This window comes from Otolemur garnettii, unplaced genomic scaffold (assembly GCF_000181295.1).
Source record: "Otolemur garnettii isolate 467f Iridium unplaced genomic scaffold, OtoGar3 scaffold00099, whole genome shotgun sequence".
In the NCBI taxonomy this organism is placed as follows: domain Eukaryota; kingdom Metazoa; phylum Chordata; class Mammalia; order Primates; family Galagidae; genus Otolemur; species Otolemur garnettii.
The window spans coordinates 2,069,927-2,080,976 of NW_003852494.1; the positions used below are offsets into that span (position 1 = coordinate 2,069,927).

Consider the following 11,050-nt stretch of genomic DNA (forward strand, 5'->3'; position numbering starts at 1 on the left):
GGGCTGGGGATTCGAACCCGCCACCTTAGGTGTATGTGGCTGGCGCCTTAGCCGGTTGAGCTATAGGCGCCGAGCCGAGTTCCCAAATCTTAAGAGGTTTTACCTTCTCTTGTATTACTTTTGCAAATTAAAAAAGGAAAGAACTTTTAATCTATTTTAATACTTTTATCTAGGCTGGGCACAGTGGCTCACGCTGTAGTTCTAGCACTCTGGGAGGCTGAGGTGGGTGGATTGCTTGAGCTCACAAGTTCAAGACCAGCCTGAGCAAAAATGAGACCCTATCTCTACTAAAAATTGAAAAACTGAGGTAAGAGGATCGCTGGAGCCCAGGTTGGAGGTTGCTGTGAGCTATGATGCCACGGGACTCTACCCAGGGTGACAGCTTGAGACTCTGTCTCAAAAAAAAAAAAAAAAGTTTATCTATTTTAATCTAGGGGGACAGCAGACAACACTAATTATTAAAGTGATTGGAGTTCCTAAAAACCTTTTTTTTTTTAACTATGAAGTCTTTTGTTGATTGAAGTAAATGAGGAAGAGCAAAATGTGTATGTATGTATATATAGAGAGAGGCCTTGGCCATTTTGGTAAGACTTAAGTTATCTATCTAGAATTCTGCATTTTATAATCTCTTTTCCACTGTGAGTATTGGAAGGAAACTTTGGAGTAACAGGTGAGTTGATTAAAGGGTTAATGCCAGAGTCATAAAGTTCAGAGATTCTTTAAAAACTTGCATCTTTGGATTGATTGGCAAGTATGTTAACCAATACAAATAAAAATCCAAGCATTACTTCATCATGCTTAATTGCCATTGGTTGATGGTCCCTAAGGGACAGATAGGAGGGCCAGCAATTAACCCTTTCTGAGAGAATCACTCCCTTTGCATTTAATTTATTTTGAAAGATAAAGTAGGAAGAGATGAAAAGCCTAGAAAAGTCCCCAGACCTTTAAGTGCCAACTTTCAATCTTACCCCAGAGGGGAGGATTTTACTCCACAAAGGAACAGGCAGGGACAAATTTTCTAAAGAAAAGTTTTAAAGTTTTAAAATGGGGAATCAATCAGCTGACCTTGCTGAGTAAGAGCAGAGGGGAGGAGAGAAGGTTGATTCAGTTTTTGTGCTATCAGAACAGAGACCGATGTTGGAGAGGATTCCATTAATCTTGCAAAGTGATCAGTCACTGAGAGGATTGAATTGCATTTCCTGCCCAAAGATGTGGAGACAGATGACCTTTGCAGCAGCCCTCAGCCCCCCAGTTCACAGCTGGAGAGAGAATGTGTCAGCATTTACTTTCAGGTCTCACCCCGCCCTTTGTTCAAAATTCTAACTCTTTGTGTTCAGGCTGCTGCTGGAGTTTTTGTAGTTGTTGATGCTGCTGATTTTGCTAACCGCCCACATCTTGCAACTTCTGAGAAACAAACTCTTTTTGGCAGAAGATAATATCTGAGGTGCCCCAGAGAGGGAACCAGAATAGACTCAGGGGATTTTGAGAGGTCTTTGGGCATTTTGGCTTTAATTATCGTCCCTTCCTGTGATCCCTGAATGCTGTAGGCTGAACTAGATGGAGCCAGAAGTCCAGCAAAACTATTAATAATGCCTCATGTTTACATGGCTCTATTACAGGAAAGCTTTTACACACATTACCTCATGTAAAAGGCACTGCTAAAACAGAAGCATTTACATAAAGAATATTCTCAATCCTTAAACCTAGGTAGCTATATGAGCTTGGACAAGGTGTCCAAACTGGTCTCAGTTTTCTCATCTATAAAATGGGGTTGTAATATCAAATGCATTAGAGTTAGGATTGAATGGACCAGTGTTCTATTCAATTTTTTTTTCTTTTGCAGTTTTGGCTGGGGCTGGGTTTGAACCCACCACCTCTGGTATATGGGGCCAGTGCCCTACTCCTTTGAGCCACAGGCACCACCCCCTGGGCCAGTATTCTAAAAGAGAGCTCAGTAGGCTCAGCACCTGTAGCTCAGTGAGTAGGGCGCCAGCCACATACACTGAGGCAGGCAGGTTCTGGGCTGCTGAACAGCAATGAGAACTGCAACAACAAAAAAATAGCCAGGCATTGTGGCAGACACCTGTAGTCCCAGGTACTTGGGAGGCTGAGGCAAGAGAATCGTGGCTTGGCGCAAGTGGCTAAGGTGCCAGCCACATACACCTAAGGTGGTGGGTTCGAATCCAGCCCGGGCCTGCCAAACAACAATGACGGCTGCAACCAAAAAATGGCCAGGCGTTGTGGTGGGCACCTGTAGTCCCAGCTACTTGGGAGGCTGAGGCAGGAGATTCGCTTGAGCCCAGGAGTTGGAGGTTGCTGTGAGCATGATGCCATGGCACTCTACCCAGGGGGATAGCCTGAGGCTCCGTCTCTCAAAAAAAAAAAAAAAAAAAAGAGAGAGGTTGTGTGAACTGTGACGCCACGGCACTCTACCAAGGGCAACATAGTGAGACTCTGTCGTAAGTAAATAAATAAATAAAAGAGGGCTCAGTAAATACTTGTCTTCATTAAAATGAAGGTGATGTAGTCCCAGCTACTTGGGAGGTTGAGGTGGGAGAATGGCTTGAACCCAGGAGTTCCAGACTACAGTGAACTATGATTGCACTATTGTACAATGGGCCACAGGGCAAGACCCCACCTCTAAAAAAATTAAATAAAATGAAGTTGGCCTCCTGAACCCCAGAACCCTAACAACTACTTGTGGATTGGGGAAATTTAGATTCGCCCAAAAGGCAAGGCTTTTAGAGAATGGATAGGATGGTTCTGTTTCCTTCCCCCAACATCATTTCTTTCTCCCACGGACATCTTCAAAATCTGACCTTGCTGAATTCTTTTGGGTTGATTTAAAACATATACTTTCCCTTCTTCAGGTCTTTGCATATGTGATCCCTTCTTCCTAACCTCCCTCCCTCTCTGCTGCGTCTCCTGGAATCTGTCTCCCTCTCTCCTGCCCACTTCCTAATGCTTACTGCCTTATCTTATTGCTGCCTGTGCTCTGTGCTCTCCCTGGACTGCAAGCCCTGGCAGGGCAGGGGCCTGTCTGCCTCACTCACTGATGTAGCTCCTACCTAGCACAGTGCCAGCATCACCTAAAAATGTGATGAATGGAAGCCCAGCACCACAGTCAGTCTACTCCAAACCCAGAACTACTCACCCTTCCAGAAATCTTGAAATAACATTCCTGAGGTTTTCTCTTTTTCCTGCTTTGCAGATGGCACCAGTGGCTTTTTAACCCTCTTTGAAATGACATTCATTAATTTACTATTATTGAGCACATCCTTGATTCCTATACAGAAAAATCATGACAGGAAACCCTCCTTGTTACTCAGCAGCACCTATTCACGGCAGCGAATATGATCCTCTTGCCTCAGCCTCCCAAGTAGTTGGGACTACAAGGACACACCCAGCTAATTTTTCTATTTTTTTTGAGAGATGATCTTGAACTCCTGGCCTCAAGTGATCCTCCTGCCTTGGCCTCCCAAAGTGCTGGGATTACAGGTTTTAGCCACCACACTCAGCTGACAGTTGGCTCTTAGCCCCAGCCCAAAGAAAGAAATTCACCCTTTGCAAATTGAGAGCAGGTGAGTGTGACCTCACCTAAAATTTCTCATTCAGAACACATCTCAGAATTATAATAAAAGAATCACATGTTAACAGCCTAACATCTCCCTCTCTCGTGGCTGGACATGGTGTTTCATGGTCTTCCTAATGAAAGACCTTCTATAGAAACTGGACATAAGCCCACTGTGGGGGCAGAACAGGGACTAGTGGGCCTAGAATTAACCGAAAGTCCCAGAACACCATAGGGAACCTACCTTTTCCTTCTTCTGATCTCTAGTATCAATTTGTCAGCCTGAGCTTTGACTCCATCAGTGATCACCCTTAATGTCTGCCCTGGTCATACTGACAGGACAGTAGAGTTTTGGAATCCCCTGCTCACAGTTCTTAAGCTCTTGGGAGAAAGTCTGATGCTCTTTTTATCTCCACCTCAATCCTAGGTACTCAGTAGGAGCACAGCAAAGACTGATTGCAGATGGGTCCTCAATCCTTCCAGAGTCCTGACTTTTCAGCCTATGCACTCTGATACCCTGGGGAAGTGACTTCACCTCTTTGAACCTCCTCCTCCTCATCTGTACAATGGGAATATAATAAGACATTCTTGAGAAGATGAAACTAGACAACGGAGACCACAGTCATCCTGCTTCCTGTCCTGCTTTCTATTTCTCTGTAGCACTGATCACCATGGATCATATTATATATTTTACTTACTGATTTTATTTTATTTTTCTCCTTTCACTTGGATATCTATTTTGTTCATCTCTGTATTCCCAGCCTTTAGAACAAAACTTGGCCCATGGTAGGTTCTCAGTAAATATTTGTTGAATAAAATAAATGGTTGGTTGTAAAATGATGACTGTTTGAGTGCCTGACATTGGGCAGATATTATTAGTTAATTTACCATTGTGATTCAGAGCTCATTCTCTTTGGATTCCCAACTATGGTCTGATTGTGGGGAAAAAAAAAGAAAAAGGAAAGAACTCAGTCCCTGGAATCTAACAGAAAGTAGTAAAATTGGGGTGGTGGAAATTTCACATAATTAATAGGAGATACAGGTTATGGGGTGTGACTGAGAAACCTGTCTGTACCATTTACTAGCTATACCACCTGTGGCTTAGGTTGTTTATCTGTCAAACCCATGTGAAGATAGACAAGTATGATATGAGCATGGACAAGACAGTAAATGTAAAGCATTTAGCCGAGTACCTGGCATATAATAAGTGCTCAATAAACATTGGACCTCATTACTCATTCTAGTACTCCGACTAGAGGGGAACTCTGACACAACAGTTGCTAAGCACTTAAAATATGTCATGGTCCAGTGAGCTCATATATGTTTATTGGCCTGAGATCTGTGAACTCTGAGGGAAGGGACCATGTCTACACCGTCATGATCTTAGCCCCAGTAGGTGCTAATTAATGTTAAAACATGCTGGAAAATTAAATACTGAACTTGAAGATGAGTTAGAACTTAGACTAGCTATTAGAGTAATAACACCATTCACCTGTTGTGTGCCAGACACAGTGTTGGGTGTGGGAGATAGGGCAGGAACTTAAACAAATAATGGTCACTATTTTTAGGGACTTAGACCTTGATGGGAGGACTGATTTTAGTCTAATAGCTGTATAACATGGCAATTGACAAGCACCACAAAGGAGAGATGTAAGATGCTATGAGACCCTTAATATGAAGGGAGGGAGGGTTGACCTTGTCTGGGTTGGGAAGGAAGTGAGAGGCTTTAGTGAACTATGACACCACTGCACTCCTACAGGAACAATAGAGTGAGACTCCTGACTCCCAAAAAAAAAAAAGCTTATTCAGAACCACTTTATTGGAAAGGCAGTCCAGGGGAAGGCAGAGTAAGGAAGCAAAGGGATGACTCAGGGAAAGAGGGAAATCATGATGAAGGTACTGGTGGGATCTTAGGAAAGAGCGGGGGAAGAACTTATATCTACTGGCTCCTGCTCAAAGCTTTGCTCCAGGTGTGAAAACTCTGCTACTTCAGGATTACACAAGTTGAGTATCTACAAGGTCCCTCAGTATCTGATACCTCAGCCACACAGAGAAGTGCCAGCCAGAGATCAGTCCATGTTCAGTCCCACATGGACTTGAACACTATAGCAGAAGTCAGGGGAGCTCAACCAGAGAGGGGAGGCTGAGAGGATCTGAAGAGGCCTGTGAAGAGTCCATTGTGAGGCAGAATACTACACAGCAGGGAAGATGGATCTCTAACTACAGACATCCACACAAACTATAAAAACAAATTGTCAAACTAAAAGGCAAGTTGCATGAGTATGCTTAGTTCCTTTGAGCTGCTATAACAAAATACTGTACACTGGGTAATTTATATCAATAGAAATTTATTGCTTAAACCATGTAGAGACTGGGAAGGTCAAGGGCAAATTTAGCCTCTGGTGAAGGCTCAGTTGATTTCAAAAGTAGCACCATGTTGCTCTGTCTTCACAAGGCAGAAGGGGGCTAGTTCCTCCCCTCAGGCCTCTTTTCTAAGGTCATTAATCTTTTTTGTTTGTTTGTTTGAGACAGAGCCTCAAGCTATCCCCCTGGGTAGAGTGCCATAACATCACAGCTCACAGCAACCTCCAACTCCTGGGCTCAAGCGAGTCTCCTGCCTCTGCCTCCCAAGTAGCTGGGACCACAGGAGCCTGCCACAAGGCCTGGCTATTTTTTGGTAGCAGCCATCATTATTGTTTGGCGGGCCCGGGCTGGATTTGAACCCGCCACCTTAGGTGTATGTGGCTGGCGCCTTAGCCACTTGAGCCACAGGCACCGAGCCAGGTCATTAATCTTTTCATGATGGCAGAACCTTCATGACTTCATCAAAGTCCAAAGGCCCAAACTCTCAATATTATCACACTGGCTATCAGGCTCCAACACATGAATTTTGTGCTGATGCCAACATTCGGACCATGGCATAGGTTTATAGAAAGTTCAAAAACAGGCCAAAGTAAAATGGCAACTATGAGTGGTGATAGATGTGTTAATTGATGCTGTCATGGGCATCAGTACACAATGTATATATACTCGTATATCAAACCATTACAGTGTACAGCTTGAATGTATATGAAGGCTGTATCCAGACATGTAATATCAAAAATAGTATTAACAGTGGCTGGATACTTTCTAGAGAGCCCTCATACCCTTTTGATTTGTAAATTAAATATTTGTAAAGTAAAAAGAGAAGAAACAAATGAATGGTTCAAAACAAAACAAAAAGAACAAGCCAAAGTAAACAATATATGTAAAAAGGCAATGGTCTGGACACAGAGGTACATGCTTATAGTCCCAGCCACTCAGGAGGCTACCCCAAGAGGATCCCTTGGAACCAGAAATTAAAAGCTGCTATATGCTATGATCATGCCTGTGAACAGCCACTGCACTCCTACCTGGGCAACAAACGCTGTCTACTTGGATTGTTTTGAGATCTCATTGCAAAAACAACAAAAACTGGCTCCGCACCTATAACTCAGTAGCTAGGGCACCAGCAACATACACCACAGCTGGCAGGTTCAAACCTAGCCTGGGGCTGCCAAACAATGACAACTACAACAACAACAACAAAAAATAGCCGGGCATTGTGGCAGGTGCCTGTAGTCCCAGCTACTTGGGAGACTGGGGCAAGAGAATCACTTGAGCCCAAGGGTTTGAGGTTGCTGAGAGATGTGACACCACAGCACTCTACCTAGGGTGACACTGGATACTCAGTCTCTATAAAACAAACCTGTGAGCCTCAAGACTAACCTGTGCAAGAGCGAAACACTGTCTCTACTAAAAACAGAAAGATTAGCTGGATGTTTCAGTGGGTACATCCAGTCCCAGCTGCTAAGGAGGCTGAGGCAGGAGGGTTGCTTGAATCCAGGAATTTGAGGTTGCAGTGAGCTAAGCTGATGCCATGGCACTCTTGCTCTGGTAACAGCGCAAAAAATACAAAAATTAGCCAGGTGCAGTAGCATGCACTTATATAGTCCCAGCTACTTGGGAGGTTGAGGCAAGATAATTGCCTAAGCCCAGGAGTTGGAGGTTGCTGTGAGCTGTGATGCCACTGCACTCTACCAAGGACGATAAAATGAGACTCTCTCTAAAAAAAATAAATAGGGTGGCACTTGTGGCTCAGTGGGTAGGATGCCAGCCCCATATACGGAGGGTGGTGTGTTCAAACCTGGCCCCAGCCAAAGTGTAACAAAAAAATAGCCAGGCGTTGTGGCGGGCACCTGTAGTCCCAGCTACTCCAGAGGCTGAGGCAAGAGAATCTCTTAAACTCAAGAGTTTGAGGTTGCTGTGAGATGTGACACCATAGCAGTCTACAGAGGGTAACAAAGTGAGACTGTCTCAAAAAACGAAAGAAACCAGTGACATTGGTTTTTAGTGTTTTGTTGCTGTTCTAACATGGAACACATCATGAATTGGCTTGTCAATCATGTGCAGTGACTATACTAATCACCTCTGTACCAGTCCAATTTTAAAATAGGTGCTGCCAAAGTGAGCACTGTTGTTTTTTTTATAACTGTGACAAAATATATGTAAAATTTGATTTTTTAACCTTTTTTTTTTGAGACAGAGCCTCAAGCTGTCCCCCTAAGTAGAGTGCCGTGGTATCACAGCTCACAGCAACCTCCAACTCCTGGGCTCCAGTGAGTCTCCTGCCTCCGCTTCCCAAGTAGCTAGGACCACAGGTGCCTGCCACAGCACCTGGCTATTTTTTGGTTGCAGCCATCATTGTTTTGGTGGGCCCAGGCTGGATTTGAACCCACCACCTTAGGTATATGTGGCTGGTGCCTTAGCCACTTGAGCCACAGGCGCTGAGCCCATTTTTTTTTTTTTAAACAAAAATCTCACTCTGTTTCCCAGGCTTGAGTGCCATAGCATCGGCCTACCTCATAGCAACCTCAAACTCCTGGGCTCAAGAGATCCTCTTGGGACAGTGCCTGTGGCTCAGTGGGCAGGGCGTTGGCCCCATATACCAAAGATGGCAGGTTAAAATCCAGCCCTGGCCAAACTGCAACAACAACAACAACAAAAATAGCCAGGCGTTGTGGTAGGCACCTGTAGGCCTAGTTACTCAGGAGGCTGAGGCAACAGAATCGCCTAAGCCTAGAAGTTGGAGGTTGCTATGAGCTGTGTGACCATGGCACACTACCAAGGGCGATAAGGTGAGACTCTGTCTCTACAAAAAAAAAAAAAAGAGAGAGAGATCCTCTTGCCTTGGCCTCCCAAGTAGCTGGGACTACAGGTGCCCACAACCTCCTCAGCTACTTTTTCTATTTTTAGTAGCTATGGGATCTCATTCTTGCTCACGGGTCTCAAAACTCCTGAGCTCAGGCCATCCACCTGCCCCAGCCTCCCAGAGTGCAAGAATTACAGGTGTGCAGGTGTGAGCCACGGCACCCAGCCTTTTTTAACCATTTCTAAATAATATAGTCCTGTGGCATTAGTACACTCACATTGTTGTGCAACTATCACCACCATCACCTCTGGAACATTTTTATCATCCCAAAGGAAGTTTCCGGCCCCGTTAAACACTAACTACCCAAAATTCCCCTTCCCCTCATCCCTGGCAACCACCATTCTATTTTCCATCTCTATGATTTTTAGTATTCTAGGCACTTCATAAAAGTGGAATCATACCATATCTGTCCTTTTTAAAAAAAAATTTTTGTTTGTTTTGAGACAGAGTCTCATTATATCACCCTCAGTAGACTGCTATGGTGTCACAGCTCACAGTAACCTCAAACTCTTGGGCTTAAGAGATTCTCTTGCCTCAGCCTCCCAAGTACCTGGGACTATAGGCGTCTGCCACAACACGTGGCTATTTTTTTTTGTTGTAGTTGTCAATGTTCTTTAGCAGACCCCGGGCCGGGCTCAAACCAGCCAGCCTTGGTTTATGTGGCTGGTGCCCCATTCACTGAGCTACAGGTGCCAAGCCCTGTATTTGTCCTTTTACGTCTGACTTACTTTACCTAGCATAGTGTCATCAAAGCCCGTGTTAAAGGATATGTTAGAATTTCCTTTCTTTTTCAGGCTGAATAATATTCCATTGTATGCACAGACCATATTTTGTTTTTCCATTCATCCAATAATGGACATTAGGGTTGTGTTCACCTTTGTGGCTATTGTGAATAGTGCTGTTATGAAACTGGTAAAGTTTTCTTTCTTAAATTGATGGTGATAATAGTTTATTATTATTATTATTATTATTATTTATTTTTTACAATTTTTGGCCAGGGCTGGGTTTGAACCTGCCACCTCTGGCATATGGGGCCAGAGCCTTACTCCTTTGAGCCACAGGTGCCGCCCATATCTATTAAACCATATATGTTTATTTTACTTATTTTTCTTTATTGTGACAGAGTCTCACTTTGTCATCCTCAATAGAGTGCTGCAGCGTCACAGCTCACAGCAACCTCAAACTCTTGGGCTCAAGTGATTCTCTTACCTCAGCCTCCCAAGTAGCTGGGACTACAGGCACCCACCACAACACCCAGCTACTTCTTTGTTATTGTTGTCGTTGTCTTACAGGCCCAGGCTGCAGTACATGTGGCCAGCATCCTAACCACTAAGCTACAGGTGCCACCCTTACTTTATTTTTTTGGAGACAGGATCTCACTCTGTTTTCTGGCTAGAGTACAGCGAAGTCATCATAGCTGACAGCAATCTCAAACTCTAGGGCTTAAGCAATTCTCTTGCCTCAGTCTCCCAAGTAGCTGGGACTACAGGTGCCCGCCACAATGCCCAGCTATTTTTAGAGACAGGGTCTCACTCTGGCTCAGGCTGGTCTCAAACTCGTAAGCTCAAGCAATCCACTGCACCTGGCCTCATGCCTGGGTAATTTTTTTTTTTTTATACAGACAGGGTCTTACTATGTTGGTCTTCAACTCCTGGCCTTAAAATCCTCCTATCTCAGCCTCCCAAAGTTATGGGACCATAGGTGTAAGCCACTGAGCTCAGCCTATTACCTATTTTTTTTTTCCAGACAGTCTCATTATGTCGCCCTCAGTAGAGTGCCATGGTATCATAGCTCACAACAATCTCAAACTCCTGGGCTTAAACGATTCTCTTGCCTCAGCCTCCCAAGTAGCTGGGACCACAGGCACCCCATACAACGCCTGGCTGTTTTTCTGTTGCAGCTGTCATAATTGTTTAGCTGACCTGGGCTGGGGTTCGAACTCACCAGCCTGGGTATATATGGCCAGCACCCTACCCACTGAGGTACGGGCACCACCCTATTACCTGTTTTTTAAGCTTAGGACTGTATAATGTTCTTCTTTACTTTCATACTTTCCCACAGTGGTACAATCTTTTCTTTTTATTTAATTTATTTATTTTTGGTAGAGACAGAGTTTCACTTTATCGCCCTTGGTAAAATGCTGTGGCGGCATCACACTGCTCACAGCAACGTCCAACTCCTGGGCTTAGGCAATTGTCTTGCCTCAGCCTCCCAAGTAGCTGGGACTACAGGCGCCCGCCACAATGCCC

General features: G+C 44.4%; 1 non-coding gene across 1 annotated transcript; it reads right to left on the minus strand.

Annotated features, from left to right (window-relative positions):
- Positions 1-7,957: 7,957 nt before the first annotated feature.
- Positions 7,958-8,064, minus strand: LOC111727294. Its single transcript, XR_002774874.1, has one exon. It is a non-coding gene; the product is annotated as a U6 spliceosomal RNA (small nuclear RNA).
- Positions 8,065-11,050: the final 2,986 nt, after the last annotated feature.